This window comes from Chelmon rostratus, chromosome 7 (assembly GCF_017976325.1).
Source record: "Chelmon rostratus isolate fCheRos1 chromosome 7, fCheRos1.pri, whole genome shotgun sequence".
NCBI classification, from domain to species: Eukaryota; Metazoa; Chordata; class Actinopteri; order Chaetodontiformes; family Chaetodontidae; genus Chelmon; species Chelmon rostratus.
In genome coordinates this window covers 27,267,757-27,283,860 of record NC_055664.1, presented here as the reverse complement: position 1 = coordinate 27,283,860, position 16,104 = coordinate 27,267,757, and the positions used below count along the sequence as shown (strand labels likewise).

Sequence of the window (16,104 nt, the reverse complement as noted above, 5' to 3'; positions counted from 1 at the left end):
GTGCCTGTTTCATACATACACTGTGAATACACACAGTGTATTTCTGTGTGCATCTTTGTGTTTCTGTGTGTATATCTGTGTATTTCTGTGTGTATATCTGTGTGTGTATCTGGATGTTTCTGTGTGTATATCTGTATGTTGTTTTGTTGTGTTGTGTTTCCTTCTGAGACAATTAAATGTAAATTTAAGCTAAGTTCACAATTTGACTGTAAAACTTTGATTTTAATAGTGGGTTGAGAGGAATAAATACCAGCACGACTCTTTGCAGTAGTTTGATCTGATGAGTCTCACTCTGATGGTATTTGCTAACTGATAGTTCATAATTCAGGTTAGTTATTAAAATCCAAACGGTCTGCATGGACAGAAACCACTCAGGGAAAGCAGGAGAACATGTGGCTGAACTGACACATACTTCAACAGACTCACACAGCTGGATATTTAAAAAATCAAGATCTAATACAGTTTACAGTCAAATACTAATCACAGTTCAGACAAGCATGAGTGAATCATTAAGAATCATCACAGTAGAGGTCAGTGGTGAAGAGGGTTGGCAGGTAAGGACTAATTAAATGACTGCAGACCAGGAGTCCTCAGCTACATTTGTCTCTGAGCAGACACTGAGGGGACATATAAAAAAAATTTAGCCCTAATTAGTTTATTATTGTTTATTATTTTCACTGTCTTACAAAATTGATGTTACTTTCATGAGCTTATATCTGTGACCAGACTCTTAGAAACAGTTGGAAAACTAGATAGGACAACTAGATAATGAGCTAGAAAACGTTCTCAGACCTCAAGACCTCAGAGCTCAATATGAAACCCACAGTTCAAACACCAATGAGTCCTGAGCCCGATAAAAACTCCTCTTCAGGATCCCAGAAAGCAACAAAAATATAACAGTTGGCTGATGAAAATACACCCTAGTGATGCCTCTTGTGTCTAACAGACAAGCTTAGTGAGTCTCTAGCTGTGGACTAACCTCCTGTAGTCCGGCCGGAGCTGCTGTCGGCTCCAGGGACTGATCAGCCTGGTGGGTCCACGGAGCAAAGACGATAGAGGTGGAGAATAGTCTGATTCTGTAGGACAATCAATCAGTCTGAGGAAGAACTGGACCTCTTCCACTGGTGAGTAACGTTAGATGAATGTTCTGCAGGCACGATGGGAAGCTTCAGTCCACCAGCTGACGATCACTGTTGAACAACAGAGTTTTCCTTTATCACTGATGCTGTTTGCATTGAATCTGTAATGATGCGTACAAGAGACCACATTAACATTAAAGGTTTCAGCGTCAATGATAATGAAGTAGTAAAACATTCAATATAAAATATCTGTTTATGCAGATGATAGAGCTTTATTTTTAACCAACCAACCGTTGGTTGGTTCACAGATTAGAAATGTGCCTACATGTATATTAAGCTTCAGAGTGCACAGACAGCAACACTTGGAGCTGGTGTCGAGTGATTCTTTGTAGAAATGTGGAATATCCCAGCACAAGCTCGCTGACACTGAGCTGTTATTCAGACACTTTAAATAATCTTTCTGGCTTTAACGCTGTTTTGGAACCACGACCTGCAGCCTTTGGGAATTTGGAGACAAACATCTCTTACAGTGTATTTCTTTCATGTTTTCCTCTCTACATTTCATGCACTCTAATAAAGCAGGAACGTCACAGAGAATGAACTTAAACAGAAAAGTAAAGCAGCTTGTTCTCTTGTTATCTCCGTCTGATAACAGCCCCTCCAGCTGTGACTGTCAGGAAAAAAAAACAGGCTTTCGAGACTTTGAAATTAATAAGAAGAACAAACCTTCAGGCAGAGCGAGTCCCATGTTTTCTTGTGTTCCTGACGCTGCAGGTTTGGTTCGTGCCATCAGTCTTCCCTCTTCGTCCTTGTAGTTCATTAGGTCGCTGTGCGGTGGTGTGGCCCGACTTTTCCACTAGGTGGAGCTACAGCCCTGCAGGCAGCTCCGTGCGTTCTGGCAATGAGCACGTGCCGTACGATGTCGCTGTTTGTAACATGTTCAACAAGTGGCAGGTTGTGTTTGGCGAGATTCTTTGACTGTTGGCATCAGTTGCATGTAGATTATTTTTCATTTTCCCATGAATCTACTGCATTGAGTTGTGATGTGACTTTAAAACACATGCCCCGTGTGAGGCTTGAACTCACGACCTTCAGATTATGAGACTGACGCGCTGCCTACTGCGCCAACGAGGCCGGAAAAGCCCCATCAGCTGTGGTCGACACGAGTTGTCACTGTCGCGACTGTGGAGTGGCTTCATGTTTCTTTAAATATCTACCTACTGTACCAACAATCACACATCTCAAAAGGTGAGCAGCAACAATTCAACCTGACATTTCATTCATCACATCGGAAACAACAACTGAGGAGGACGATCTGAACACACATACGTGTTTACCTTCATGTGATCTGACCGCTGACAAAGAGGACTGACAGTATGAATCCAACAAAGAGACGACGACACAGTGCCTGCGGGCGTCAGCTCAGTCAGCGGTGAACGTGTGCATGGATGAGTGTGAGGTATGAGGTCAGAGATTAACACGGCGTAGTGTTGAACAAGCAGCGACCAGCAGGAGAGACGCTGACCTGAGAGCAGCTCCAGAACAGACCGCAACCAACAGTGAAACACTCCGGACAGCTGATGGAAGCTGGGGAACAATAGTCTGTATGGCCGGGGGAAGAAGCGGAAAGAAGGGGAAGAAGGGGGAAGAAGGGGGAAGGAGGAAAAGGAAGAAAAAGAGAGAAAAAAGGAGGAAATGAAGTGAAATGACAGTGATTATCGACTCTGTTGCCCGCCGGAAGTTATAGGAGTGAGTTTTTATGGTGATAGTTTGAGAAATACGTCCAAACGTGAATTTTTGCTGGCGTACAGTAGGGGGACTCTGGTTCCAAAGGTCGCCGGTTCAATCCCAACATGGACCATATCTCCACAAACCCAAACTCTTACAAAGTGTTATGAATCGTTCAAAAATCACTTAAAAATGAAACGCAAATAGGAACATGGGTTATTTTGAATAGCAACATTTGAGAACCACACATATACACATGTAACTTTGTGCGTTTTCTTTAGAAATAGATGCAATTTAAGGATACAATCTAATTAACAACTAATGGAATAAAGCACTGCAACAATGCAGCTGCCTTGTCTAGCTGACTGTACAATGTGGAACTACTTTTTGGTTCCTTTCTTGTTATTTCATTGTCTGCTTGAGTTTGCAAAAAGCTAAACTTTACCTGACTCCTGTTTTTACAGATATGTTTAGTAGAAATGATTTATTAGTCCTGCTGTAGAAATATACATTTTATTAGAAAATATACACCTTAATTCTCTCTCATGCACACAATTGTAACCATAACACACACACACACACACACACACAAAGAAATTAATGAACGAAAATGTATAAATAAACTGAATACAAAGTATAATAATTAAAGCTAGAAAACACTGCTCTACAATATATATACTGCATATACTAAAACACAATATCGACAGACTTTGCCAGGAACACACAATATTTGTCAGTATATACAGTATGTTATTTCTGTAATGCTGACTTTCCTGAAATACCAGACCTGTTACATGGGATGATAATTAAATTATTACAGCAATGGGCTGATAGAAGAAGCAGGCTATGGGGCATGGCTGTACAGGTGGGAGAGGGACAGGAGCAGCAGGAATAGAGGCAGCAGGCAGGTTGACTCCTCGCAGCAGAATACTACATTTTTGCCTCGTCAGTCGCTTGTTGTGCCACCGTCTGATTCACATCAAACAACTGCAGAGTAGTGTTGTGCATGACCGTACCATTACCCAGGACCAGCTGCCTGATCTTGCTGTAGACTCTGAGAATCTGAGTCCATCTTGTCAGAGGTTAACTGCCTGTTTTCTAGGGCTCTTAATGTTACAGAGTCTGACAAAGTTGGACTCTACGAGACGACAACAGTCTGGCCACTTGGCAGGGGATCCTGTTGATGCTCAGACACAACATGTCATGCTCTCCACACCTGGTTTAAATTCAGGTTTCTTTTTTACAACACCTGAAGTGTCCTGTTGTCAGACACACGCAGTGCCATGCAGTGTATGCCACTCGCTGCTGGTGGCATACGCAGAAGGTTCTGCCACAGGGCTTTGATGGTGGTGGCCTGCTGGTTGCTCAGTGTTTGTCCAGTTTGAGTCCTCAGCCCCAGCAAATACTCTGCCAGGCTGTCCACTCGGCCCATCCCTGGGACACTGCGCTCATCTTCACCCTGATAAATATAAGAGTACAGCAAAATCAAAAACACACAATATCACAGACAGACAAATAACACATCTGTCAGAGTGTAACTTCTCACAGCATCAGATTATTGTATTTCTGGATAAGAAAAATAACCTCATCATGATAACTGACCAGAGTAAACAGCAGGCGGCTGAAAAGAGGCCCCGCTTCCTCCCGAGCACCTCGACGCTGTAGATGTTGACACAGTGAAAAGGGTCCCCTGAGTAGCTCAAAGCAGTGAGGGGGGCTTCACTACCAGGGATGCAGCCTCACAGTCCTGGTTCATCTGTGGAGGCCCTCCGGAGCCACAGCTGGAGATTCAGGCTGTTGCCTTCAGATGGTAACTATGTGATCAATAACTGTAGGTTAATTTGTTGTGTTTGGTCATTTAAAAGACATTCATTGTGTCACTATTTCCAGGATGATAATAATAATCATCATCATCATCATAAGCACAATAATGATATTAAGAAGAACTGCAAGAGAACATGCTCTAACATTATAACGTTACTGTAAGAACATTGAGGCTAATAAAACGTTAAGTTTATGTATTGTTCTTTGAGGAAAACCAGCATAAAGTCTAAATTTAACTTGACTGAAATCGCACGCTAATATGAGGGTTATAATTATGCGTCGCTCTATGTGATTTTATCTGAATCTACACAGACCAGGACAGTAATTAACAGCGACTCTCTCTGCACCAACGTGCACCAAGACAGTAACGTTATGCAACGGCATTAATGCCGATATAGCGCTCGTCATATAGCGTAACAGCGTAAAGAAGCTAGCTAGCTCGTCGTCAAAATCAAATAAGCGTAAAATAAGTTCGCCAGCAGCAGCAGCTCACCTCTTTATGTCGGCGGATGAAACCTGAGAGCGGCAGAAGCGGACCGGGACACTTGAAGCGGCTTCAGACGTAAACACCGCGGCCGGCTCCCGTTCCCGGGTTTATTTTCGTACTGGCCGGAAGCCGGCAGGGATTGGCCTCGGGGAAAGATGGAAATGGCGAGCCGCGATTGGCCGGGGGAAAAGATGGAAACGAGGCACCGCGATTGGCCGTCGGCCGAAAGATGGAAATGGCGAGCCGCGATTGGCCAGGGGAAAAGATGGAAATGAGGCGCCGCGATTGGCCGTCGGCCGAAAGATGGAAATGGGGGCCCGCGATTGGCCGGGGGGAAAGATGGAAATGGCGAGCCGCGATTGGCCCGCGAAAGATGGAAACGGGGAGAGGCGATTGGAGGAGGGGAGCCAGTCTCTCGTTCCCCGGGTAGCGCCAACGAGGCTTGAAAACAGGCTATCAGCTGTGATTTCTCCGAACTGACCCCCTGAAATCCCACCAACATGTTCCTCTTCAGGTCATCGATTGTCCACGGCGTGTAATACAGAGACACCACGTACCTTCCCTCCTGCCTGAAAGCCTTTCTAACCTGTGGTTAATGTAGCGAAACGCTCACGGTTTGGTTAGCTGTAGGCTAACAAAACAAGACTGGTGCCTGGTTTAGGTTTGGGAAAAGATCATTGACCTTTGGTTTCACTTTTAGTTTCACACAGGACAGGAACCCGTGAACGTCTCCTGGGTGAAAGTCCTGTGTTTGACCCAGCACTCTGTCCCCACCGACACTTTTCATTCTTTACTTTATGATTTTCACCTTTACAGCGTCTCGTAGGTGTGAGGACTTCACTGTCTCTCCCTCGCAGGTCATCAAATAAAGATTTGCTTTGTGCAGCAGTCGCACAAACCAGAGAAGATCCTTCGATTTGATTTTTCCATCATATTTGAATGTCTGCTGTGCCGCTGTCTGCCAGTCCCACCACACAGAAAATAACAGCATTGTTTTCATGTCCCCAAGACTAAAAAGGATTGAGGCTCCCTGCTGCAAAGAAGATCTGAAATAGGAGCCACTTCAAACTCTACCAGGGTGCACAGATGCCACCGCAGAATATCTCTAAAGCAAACGTATGAGAGGAAGACAAAATGAAATAAAAACGAGTAATTACATTTACAGACGTTATCTCGCAACCCCATCATCGCCCCACTCCAACTTCATGAGCTCCATGAAGTTAGAAATGAAAGTAATCTCAGCAAGTGATGCACGATTGGTTCTGGCAGGAAGATTCCCAATTAAAACAGGAGAAGGACTTTCAGGGGAAACGTATCAGAACAGCCATTAAGACGGAGTGATTTAGCTTTAAATCCATGTTCCTGTCTGTGTTTTACCTCTCTGTGGAACTTAATCTTCATGACCATTTCAATAAGAAAGCTTCTTTTCCTCCGTTTCCATGTTAACCAGTGACAACCAGCCAATCACAGACATCACAAAAACTACGTATGGCATGATTTGGCGCCTGAGGTTCAGTCATCTGAACGTCAAGTTGCAAACAATCCACCGTCCGTTTTACTTTGCATGGAGGATGAAATGACTGTGGCCGCACCCTAACACGTGTTTCATACAAACATGCACAGTGTGGCGGGGCGGTGTGAGGGATGAAGCACAGACAGAGCAACAACGTGGTCGATCGGTACAACCTTCAAAGCACGTGTTCTTGCTTTGCAGCCTACCTGAAAGTAATTTTACATAATAATGGATTTTATTGTTGAAGATCATCAAAAAACTAGTTGTTGTTTCTCAAAGAGAGAGAAACAGAAGGAAAAGTGAAGGAGGCAGAAAGAGTTGTGTTTCTTTTTTTGTTTGTGAATAACAAAGGAGAAGGAGACCCAGTTAATCTGCTGATAAACTGGGCGCTGAACATTGTTTTACAAGCTCCAGTTTGGGTGAAATACAGAGAAAAAGCACATTTTTGTGAATTTTAATGGCTTTATGTGGAGGTACTTGAATGTGCGGCGTGAGTTACAGTAATTAAATTGAGTTAAGTACAGGCACAAGGCAAGTTTAAACTGTATAAGAAATGTGTTTGCTGTGCTTTTAAAGGTCTTCTGGGGGCTGTTGTGGTGCAACTGCAAAGCGAAAGCACAGCCAGAGATGCACAAAGTGTTCTTTTTCTCAGTGAAATAAGTGGCTTCATGTTTGTATCACTACCCCCACGGGAACACTTCACTGACACAATGTGTTCCCAAGCCCCCTGCTCTGACCTTAAACATCAAGACTGACCTAAACCTAGTCCCAACCTAACCCTTAAAACCAAGTCTTGGCCTCAAAAACCGGTCTGGACCCACAGTGACTGGAGGTCCCCTGGGGTCAGTGTGCAGTCAGTTTAAAGCCAAAGCGGGATGTAAAAGCAAAAACACACACAAACCAGTCCTGTTTGCTCGAGCGCATGTGTGTGGGGGTCCTCCGAAGTCCAGCAACAAAGAAATACATGTTCTCTTCTGTACGGCAGCGTCTTGATAATCCAGAGTTCCATAGAGCACCAGAGGAACACGAGGCTATATTTCCCATCTGTTCTCCTGGGGTCCGTTTCACAAAGCAGGTTCAACAAACTCTGAGTGTAACCCTGAACTCTGAGTTGATCTACTCTGAGATAGGAAACTCTGAGTTTTCGATTCCACAACAGCAGATTTGAGTTAGTTTGATTAACTCAGAGAAGGTTCACCTCGAGTTAAGCGCGTGCACCGCAACTTTAAAAAGACAGCATCAATGGAACCCCAATTTGAGGAGTCACCATGGCAACGGGGAAGCGGAAGGCTGCGTACTTCACGCCACTGGAATTAGACATTTTAATGCGCTCATACAGCGAATATGAACACGTTTTTAGACGGAAGTCCAACACCGCTGCAGCTGCGAAGGAGAGGGAGACGGCGTGGGAGAACATTGCTGCTCGGGTCAATGCGTGAGTATAAATGTAGTCCTTTGAAATCACAATAATATTACAGGGCAAAACTGCTTGAATGATGCCTATTAATTTATTTCATTTAGGTGCAATCCCGCGGGGGAGACGCGCACTTGGCAGCAACTTAAAATGAAATATAAAAACATGGTTCAAACAGGTAAGACCTCTGCATGATCTCATGGAGGTAGCTACCTCATTTTGATCATGTTTTACATTGTAAAGTAAATATTAAGTGGCTCCCTTTCATTGTAAAATTGGTTATATTGTGTTCATATAATGTTTTGTTTTTTGTTAACGAATGAAATAAAATTTAAAAATGAAAAAAGTGTTCTCATCTATATCATGTTATGTTAAATAATTAAGCCTATATTTAAACTAACACAGACTTTTACTCAGCTAACAGAAAGAAGGCAGATGCATGAAGAACGGGTGGTGGCCTAACACCGATAACTGTCTGGAGAAGCAAGAACATCGTGGTCTGATAACTATCTCCCGACGAATATTTCATTCTCTGCGCAGTATCGCTGCACCTTCATCCACGGGATCATGATCAAAAGACGTTAACATGCCATGTTAACAAAAAAGTCACCACCTACTGTGCCTAATGGACTTCCCACTGACTGATATTTTTAATGTTTTTTTGATAACAGACGGCAGAACTATGCCAAAACTCGTCTGCTGACTGAATGAATGAATGAGGAAGTGAAATACGGTGTGTGGTTGAAAGAGGGCGGAGACACAGAGAAACTCGAGGTTCCTTGAGTAAAACCTGGTCCCGACCAGGTTAGGTTCATAGAGTCAGTTACTGCGGTAACTGACTCAGAGTTTAACTTACCTCTGTCTGTGAAACAGGCTGAGTTACCTTCTCTCTCTCTGGTTTGACTTACCTTCCTATGTGAAACAGAAAACTCAGAGTTTCCCTCATTTCAGGGTTAACATACTCGGAGTTTTCAGTAAACCTGCTTTGTGAAACGGACCTCTGAACGAGCTTCTTATCATTTGTGTGTAATGATGACAACAGGAAATCACTTCATTCATGGAAAACTAAATGTTTTCAGCTCTTAAAGGATAACTTTCGTTTTTTACAACCTGGACCTTATTTGTAGCATTAAATACGACCATTTACTCACCCAGACAACTTTGGTGGCATTTGGAGTCGTTTTGAAGAAATTAGCCCCAGAGGAGCGGCGCGTATATCCGTATAATGCAAGTACTCGGGGCATCCATGCGCAGCCTCTATATAACACATAATCTGCGGCGAAACTTGTTCATATTCCAATATTTTGTTCTGATATACTGGTGCTATTCCCCTCTGAGCCCGTGGTGGCATGTTATCAACATCATCATCATTTCCGAAGCAGCCAGCCACAACACGGTTAACTCTGCGGCAGTCGGCTAGTTTAGCTGTAGTTTGGCACAGCAATGGTTCATTATTGCGTATTTCCAAATTGTCCAAACAAAATGACATTTTATTTTGAGAGAGAGTTGATTAGAATAAAGTCAATTCAGAGGAGGGAGAAAAGTTTGCAGTCATGAAGTCAGGCTTATGCGTAAAGCAAACAAAACCAAGGCAAATAACTAATCTATACATGTTTTTAAGCTACTTACTCAATTGAAAGTTGCCCATTTGGTCCTGCAGGCTTTGGCTGGGTCTTCCAGTTCACTTTAGGGACACGAAAAATAGTCTCCACCACAGCCCGGTTTATCATTGCACGGAAATCCTCCAGTGTTGTGACATAGACGTTTATTGACACATCCAGACGCGTATCTCCTGGCCGCAAGTCCCACTCTGAGCAACAGAGGCATTCCTCCTCTGTTGTCATCGATGAACATTGTCCACAAGAACACCACCAGTTACCGTCTACTCGTGGACGCGCAGCCGTTTGTTGTTGTTTGGCCAGCTGTTCCTCTCTCTGCCTCCGCGTCCTCCTTTCAACGTGCTCGTCCGTGTACTCTGACTCAAAACGGTGAGGACGTCCATCGTAAACAAAGTCATCGTCCACCACCTCAGAGCCGGAAAAATATTCACCCATTTGTTAAAAATAACAGTGCAAACTACAGCTAAACTAGCCGACCGCCGCAGACTTAGCCGTGTTGTGGCTGGTTGCCCGCAGCACCCGGCGTTTGGTAAGTTGTCTAGTGACACTGGATGTTGATAACATGTCACCACGGGCTCAGAGGGGAATAGCACCAGCATATCTTAACAAAATATTGGAATATGAACGAGTTTCGCAGCAGATGATGCGTTATATAGAGGCTGCGCATGGATGCCCCGAGTACTCGCATTATACGGATATACGCGCCGCTCCTCTGGGGCTAATTTCTTCAAAACGACTCCAAATGCCACCAAAGTTGTCTGGGTGAGTAAATGGTCGTATTTAATGCTACAAATAAGGTCCAGGTTGTAAAAAATGAAAGTTATCCTTTAAACCTCTTTCATGAGGCAGGCACACAGGTGCATCAGGCCGGGGGGGTTGAATACTTTGAGAAACAGAAAAAAAAACTCTAAATGAACTGATTGTGGGTCACAGAAGGAGCCAGAAGGAGTTTTATAAAATCATGAATTGTTTTCTGGTTCCTGGAGGCATGTGGGCTCTTTATGCTGCGATGTATGATTCATCGCTGCCATACAAAGTGTGCAGTCGATACAGGCATGAAGCTGGCTTCATTAAAAATGTAAAGGTGAAATCCATTTCATAACGTTTTCATGGACCGGCGCTCACTCGGTTTGATTGATTAATATATAATGTAAACAGTTTCTTGGTCTGACCGTGTTAGCAGTGGCTGCACAAGTCAAAAGCTAAACATGGAGAAACTCAGTAATACGCTGTGAATATCTGTTTTCTATTTATGTGCATTACAAATTAAATCTGTGCAGAAAAAACATAAAACGTCTGCATTAAATGTCATTTTTAATTCTGATATTTCTCCATGAACTACTTGCATTTTTTGTCAAGCTACAATAATGGTGATTATTAAGCAGTGATGGCGCCAGTGAAAATAATAATTCCTCATCAGGACACAAGAGGAGGAATTAGTTCTCAGTTATTTTTAGGTTGTGACTAATTGCTTCAATACGTTTGCTGATACTTCTCCACAACAAAACATAACATGAACTAAAAAGGACTGAGACAAAATGTATTACAAATTTAGTCAATGAATAAAACGAAAAATGGCAAATTATCTGCTCCTGATGGGTCTCCCAGCATTAACCACTGGCCTAAAACAGCTTTTTTAGAAGCTGATCCAGATTTAAGGACGAATATCTGCCAACACATTGCAATGGGAGGCTAAAACTGCATCACGTCAGCTCCTGTTTGAAGAATGTGAACATCTATGATGTGCTTGGAACAGGTTGAACAGTCTCTTATTTACAGAAGTTTGATGCAGTTTGAACACGTCATTGTCAAACATTCTTCAGAATAAAAGGCAGAACACATGGGGCATTGCTCTCGACGCTGCTGGAAATGTGCACGAACACGCCCTTTACTGTAAAGAAACATGAAAAAGAAGCCAGCGCTTTAAAGGATGCAGCGTTCACACGGGCTGCGTATCCCCGCCTGTGGTGACGGTGTGACAGCAGCACCTTAAAGCTTTGGTAACAAAAGCTTTTCAGCACAAAGCTTCCGCCTTGAATTTCAACACCTGCAGGGAAATCTTTGTCTCTGGCGAGTTTGAACTCCTTTGGCCTCGGCTCAGCGTCAGTCTGCAGACGCCACAGCACCAGTGATTCATCTGAGCTGCTTCGCTCTGGTTTAAATCGAATCCTAAAATGCCCCAGCGGAGCTCGCTCCATGCGGTTCAAGCGCTTTGCTCAGGGTCACCTTGGCACCGTGTTAATTATTCATTCACTCCCCCAAAATAAATTGTTTTGTTGTTTTTGAAGACTGTTTGCTTGTGTCGCAGCCGTCTTCACGTGCTGTAAACCAGCTGCAGCATCCTTTGACCTCACCTGCTCTCTCAGGTCTACATCAGTAGATTCGACTCTTTATAGTCAAACAGCTTTAAACATTAAAGCTCACCAAAGGGAGAAACATAAATCACACCTGTATTTCCAAGTATGCAGAAAATGCTGCAGGAAACATGAAAATGTTCCATTATGAACTGGAGACAAACCTTTAATGACCTCTGAGGCGCTCGCTCTGAACCGCAGGAGACGAGACAGCTTCATGGTATCAATCAACAGACGAGTAAAGGAAAGTAGATGCAGGAAACATGAGGAGAGTACAAGACAGCTGGAGGCGGAGGAAGCAATCATAAGAATACAAAAAACAATAATAAACTTTATTTGTAAAGCACCTTTCAATCAGAAATTGCAGCTCTAAGTTCTTTTCAAGAAAGAAATCCAATGAACCAAATGAGTGTTTTACATAGAAAAGAGAGAATGGACGTAAAAACAGAAAAAAAATGAATGTAAAATAAATATAGGTTCAAATGGAGTACGTAGAACGCATAAAATAAAGTAATGTGCAATATTTTAAAAGAAGTGCAGCAGTGAGGCAAAGCATAACAGTTTCAGATTCAGAATATTTCCTCACCTTCAATATTTAAGTATGATTTTAAGTATTTATTTTGCTGACTGTGAGTGAAGCTGACGGATGGTGCGACACCGCCTGTTGGTGTGCAGTCACTGACAGAACTCTGTACATTTACAGCTTCTGTCTCAGATCTACACCTTCACGCTGAAGCTTGATGGCAGCGCCGCTGTGACGCCACTTAAGCTTCCTTCGCAGGGGGGCACTCCGCTGTTAACAGAAGGTCAATACATATGTATGAAGTGTATGCACCCACTCATATAATATGAGAAATTCCCGCTCCTTTTAGCTCTGTTTTTGATCTCCACCAGCTCCTGTGAAAACTATCAGGCTCTTTAGGTGCTAGATGTTCCACTTTCTTCACCAGCGAGCCTCTAACGGTGTGTAAAGTGGGTTTATCGGAGCTCGTTAACTGAGAGCTGCAGCCTGCTGGAAACGTAGAGGTTGAAACAGAACAGATGCTAACTATTAGCTAAAGGAGGCTAAAAACCTCCACAGGAGGAGGAGATTTCTCTGTGCGTTGGTCTCTGACAGCATGTTCTCATCCCAGGTTGTCTGAGGCTTCGTCCCTCTATTCGGATGCATGAGGTAGCCTTTAGCATCGGTGTGCGACTCATAAATCCTTCCTACCAGAAAGCCTTTCCAGCATGTGGTTGACGCTGTGAAACAATCGCAGTTTTGTTAGCTTCAAGCACCAAAACTGCTCGTTAGTTTTACAAAGAGACCGTTGACTTTTGGAGGCTTGACAGCCAGTATGTGACGGCCTGGGAATGAAACCAGGGTCTCTAAATGTTCCTCATTTATGTGACCACATCATTCTTAATAAATAAATCCACAGAAAACCTGACTGGTGCTGTTTGTTCTGGAAAGGTGTCGTAACACTACTGAAGTTAAAGTAATTCCCAACCAAAGAAAACCATGAGAGTGTTCATAGATGAACTTTTCAGGCAGATGAGCCTGCAGGTTTTCCTGTTTCTTTTAAATACTTGACAACAGCAAACATATTAATCCTTAAAGCAAACAGTTCACAGCTTTTGATGCTGTACAAACTGTAAATGGGTTTTAATGAGTAGCTGGGACAGATGATTTATGGTCAGCATCCTGCGCACATTCATTCAGCTCCCCACAGATGTTACGAGAGGCTACTGCCACCTACTGATGCACAATGGAACAACATTAGATTCCACAAAGGCGAGACAAAAACGTCCAAAACCACCAAACCTTTTTCAGTGGACATCTCAGAGCTTTGAGTGGAGAAAACCTTGAGACAGAAAGTCAGGAGTGCATGAGGAGGAAGCAGGAGGCGAGGAGCAGGAAGAGAGGATGAAGCAGTGAAGAGACGAGTGTGGTCGGCTTCCTGTGAACCACGTGAGCAGAGAAAACAAGGCCATCATCTGCGTGCCGAAGTGACAGCTGGGGGATGTTTGGCTGCATTTCCAACACTTTGTCTGTTGTCGCTAAAATAGAGCAACCGTCTAAAGCTCCCGAGCCCACCGCTGAAAAGAGGATCAAGAGCTTTGGTGACAGGAGAGCCAAGAAATGCTCGCGTTGTACCAGACGCCGCCGCGCTTCTTTACCTGGCAGCCCTCTGTTCAGGCACGACACCGGCACAAAGGGACACTCGAAGGCTCGTGTTCGGGAATTTAACCCAGCTGGTTCAAATCCAAAGAACTTTTTCAGAGGTTTTAATTCATTTGAAGGACTGTGACAGAAGAAATCACCTTAATCCAAAAAACTGTATCCTACTTTGGATTCAGCTGCACTCACCTGCGTGGATGCTGCTGCTCTACAAGCCATCACAGTAAATCACCTGTAAACACGCATCATGTTAAGTAAGTAAATGCCTGTATTGAGATTTTCGTGGTATTCAGATTCAGGCGAACACACAGCTCTCTGCTGCTGTGTACACGATGTATTCATGGAGCAACTTCAGCTTCAACTTCACAATATTTATGATAATAGTTAGTAAATCTGGCTGCATCAATCACACCTTCTTGCTTTTTATTTCCTCTGCTCTGAGCTGCAACCTGCTTAGCTGCATGATGACATGTTGTACTAGCTGGATAGCAGCAGCCTGTGAGGAGCCTGCTGATGGGATCAGAGGTCGCAGGGGGCCACAGCGGTGACCTGACACCCTGCTGCTGCCAGTTCAGGCATGTTTTAATGCATCAGTATCGGCTAAAATAAAGCCAATCAAAATCCTTCCTGTGAGTATTTACGTCCATATCTAAGTGGAAAGTGGACTGTGTGTATGTGACACGTTGTCCGTTTGCACTGTCAGTAACTTGATAGCAGGCTCAGATGAAACTTGACAGGTGTCAGGTGTCGCTGTAGTGGACAAATCCATCAGCGATAGGTCGTCTCTCTAGCGGATCGAGTCACTTCCGTAAACTTCTACTTACATCAATAATCTAAGATGATCAGCTTTATAGTCCTGAACCAGGAGCTCCAGTGTTTGGATTCAATAGCTCATAAAAAGTCTGTTACTGTGCATATTTCATCAACAGAACAGCTAAATGTAGCTAAAGGGATCGGCCTCAGTTTGGCCTACGGAACAGCACAGTGAACAGCACAGTGGAGGGAGGTGCTGCTTCCACCTCCGGGCCGTGGCCAACACCTCCCGCCTCTGGATGATTGACCGCACCGTCACCCAGGAGCATGTGCTCGCTCATTTCAGTCAAGACTTCTGGCCTCGCAGCGGTACGATGAACTGCCGTGTCACCGGCCATCTGCTGCACTGTGTTTTGGTCCAGAAGAAGAAAAATCAAATGCAGTGGCGTGCACAGGGAGGGGCGACTGCCCCCCCTCGTGGCCCAGTTTTTGAAAAATGCCCGCTAAAGTGCCCTCTTGGACTCCAAAACGTGTGCTAAAGTGCCCTCTTGGGGGCCAAAACACGTGCTAAAGTGCCCCATGGGAGCCAAAACGCGTGTTAAAGTGCCCTCTTCAGTGGCGAGGATACACTATATGTGCCCTTTTTTTCCTTCCCGCCCCTGCCCTTCAAAAAGTCTGATTGCATTAAGCCTTTCAATACTCGCTGGTCACATACTCTTCTCCACCTTCTGTATAAAACCTGCAGGTACAGGTGACTGTCCCCGTCTCAAAGGTCGCAAATTAATCTGCAAAAAACTGTCTTGAGATGAGCTAAATGTGGCATGACTGACAGATGAGTCCTCCAATCAGCTGAGGTTTAACCATCAAGATCGATTCCTTAAAGGCCCCAAGGAGTTTTTATAGAGTGATTATCGGTCCTTTGGGCATCCGGTGGGTCTCAAACCCCCAATCAAAGGATTAGAGCAGCTGCAGCTCACATCAGTGATCGCCTTGGAAGGCCGACGCCGAATCAGGTCCCAGTGGAGCTGAACGTGTCACCTTCGTGTCCTCTGACAGGACTGTGAAGAGGTAATGAAGTAAGTTTACAGCTTCACATTAAAACAGATGATAGCAGCAGAGTACAGGAAGTCATTTCTGTTAACAAACTAGCATCATTTACAGACGTCTGCAGC

General features: G+C 44.1%; 1 non-coding gene across 1 annotated transcript; it reads right to left on the bottom strand.

The window, feature by feature from the left end:
* Positions 1 to 2,140: 2,140 nt before the first annotated feature.
* Positions 2,141 to 2,213, bottom strand: trnam-cau. The gene has a single exon. It is a non-coding gene; the product is annotated as a tRNA-Met (tRNA).
* Positions 2,214 to 16,104: the final 13,891 nt, after the last annotated feature.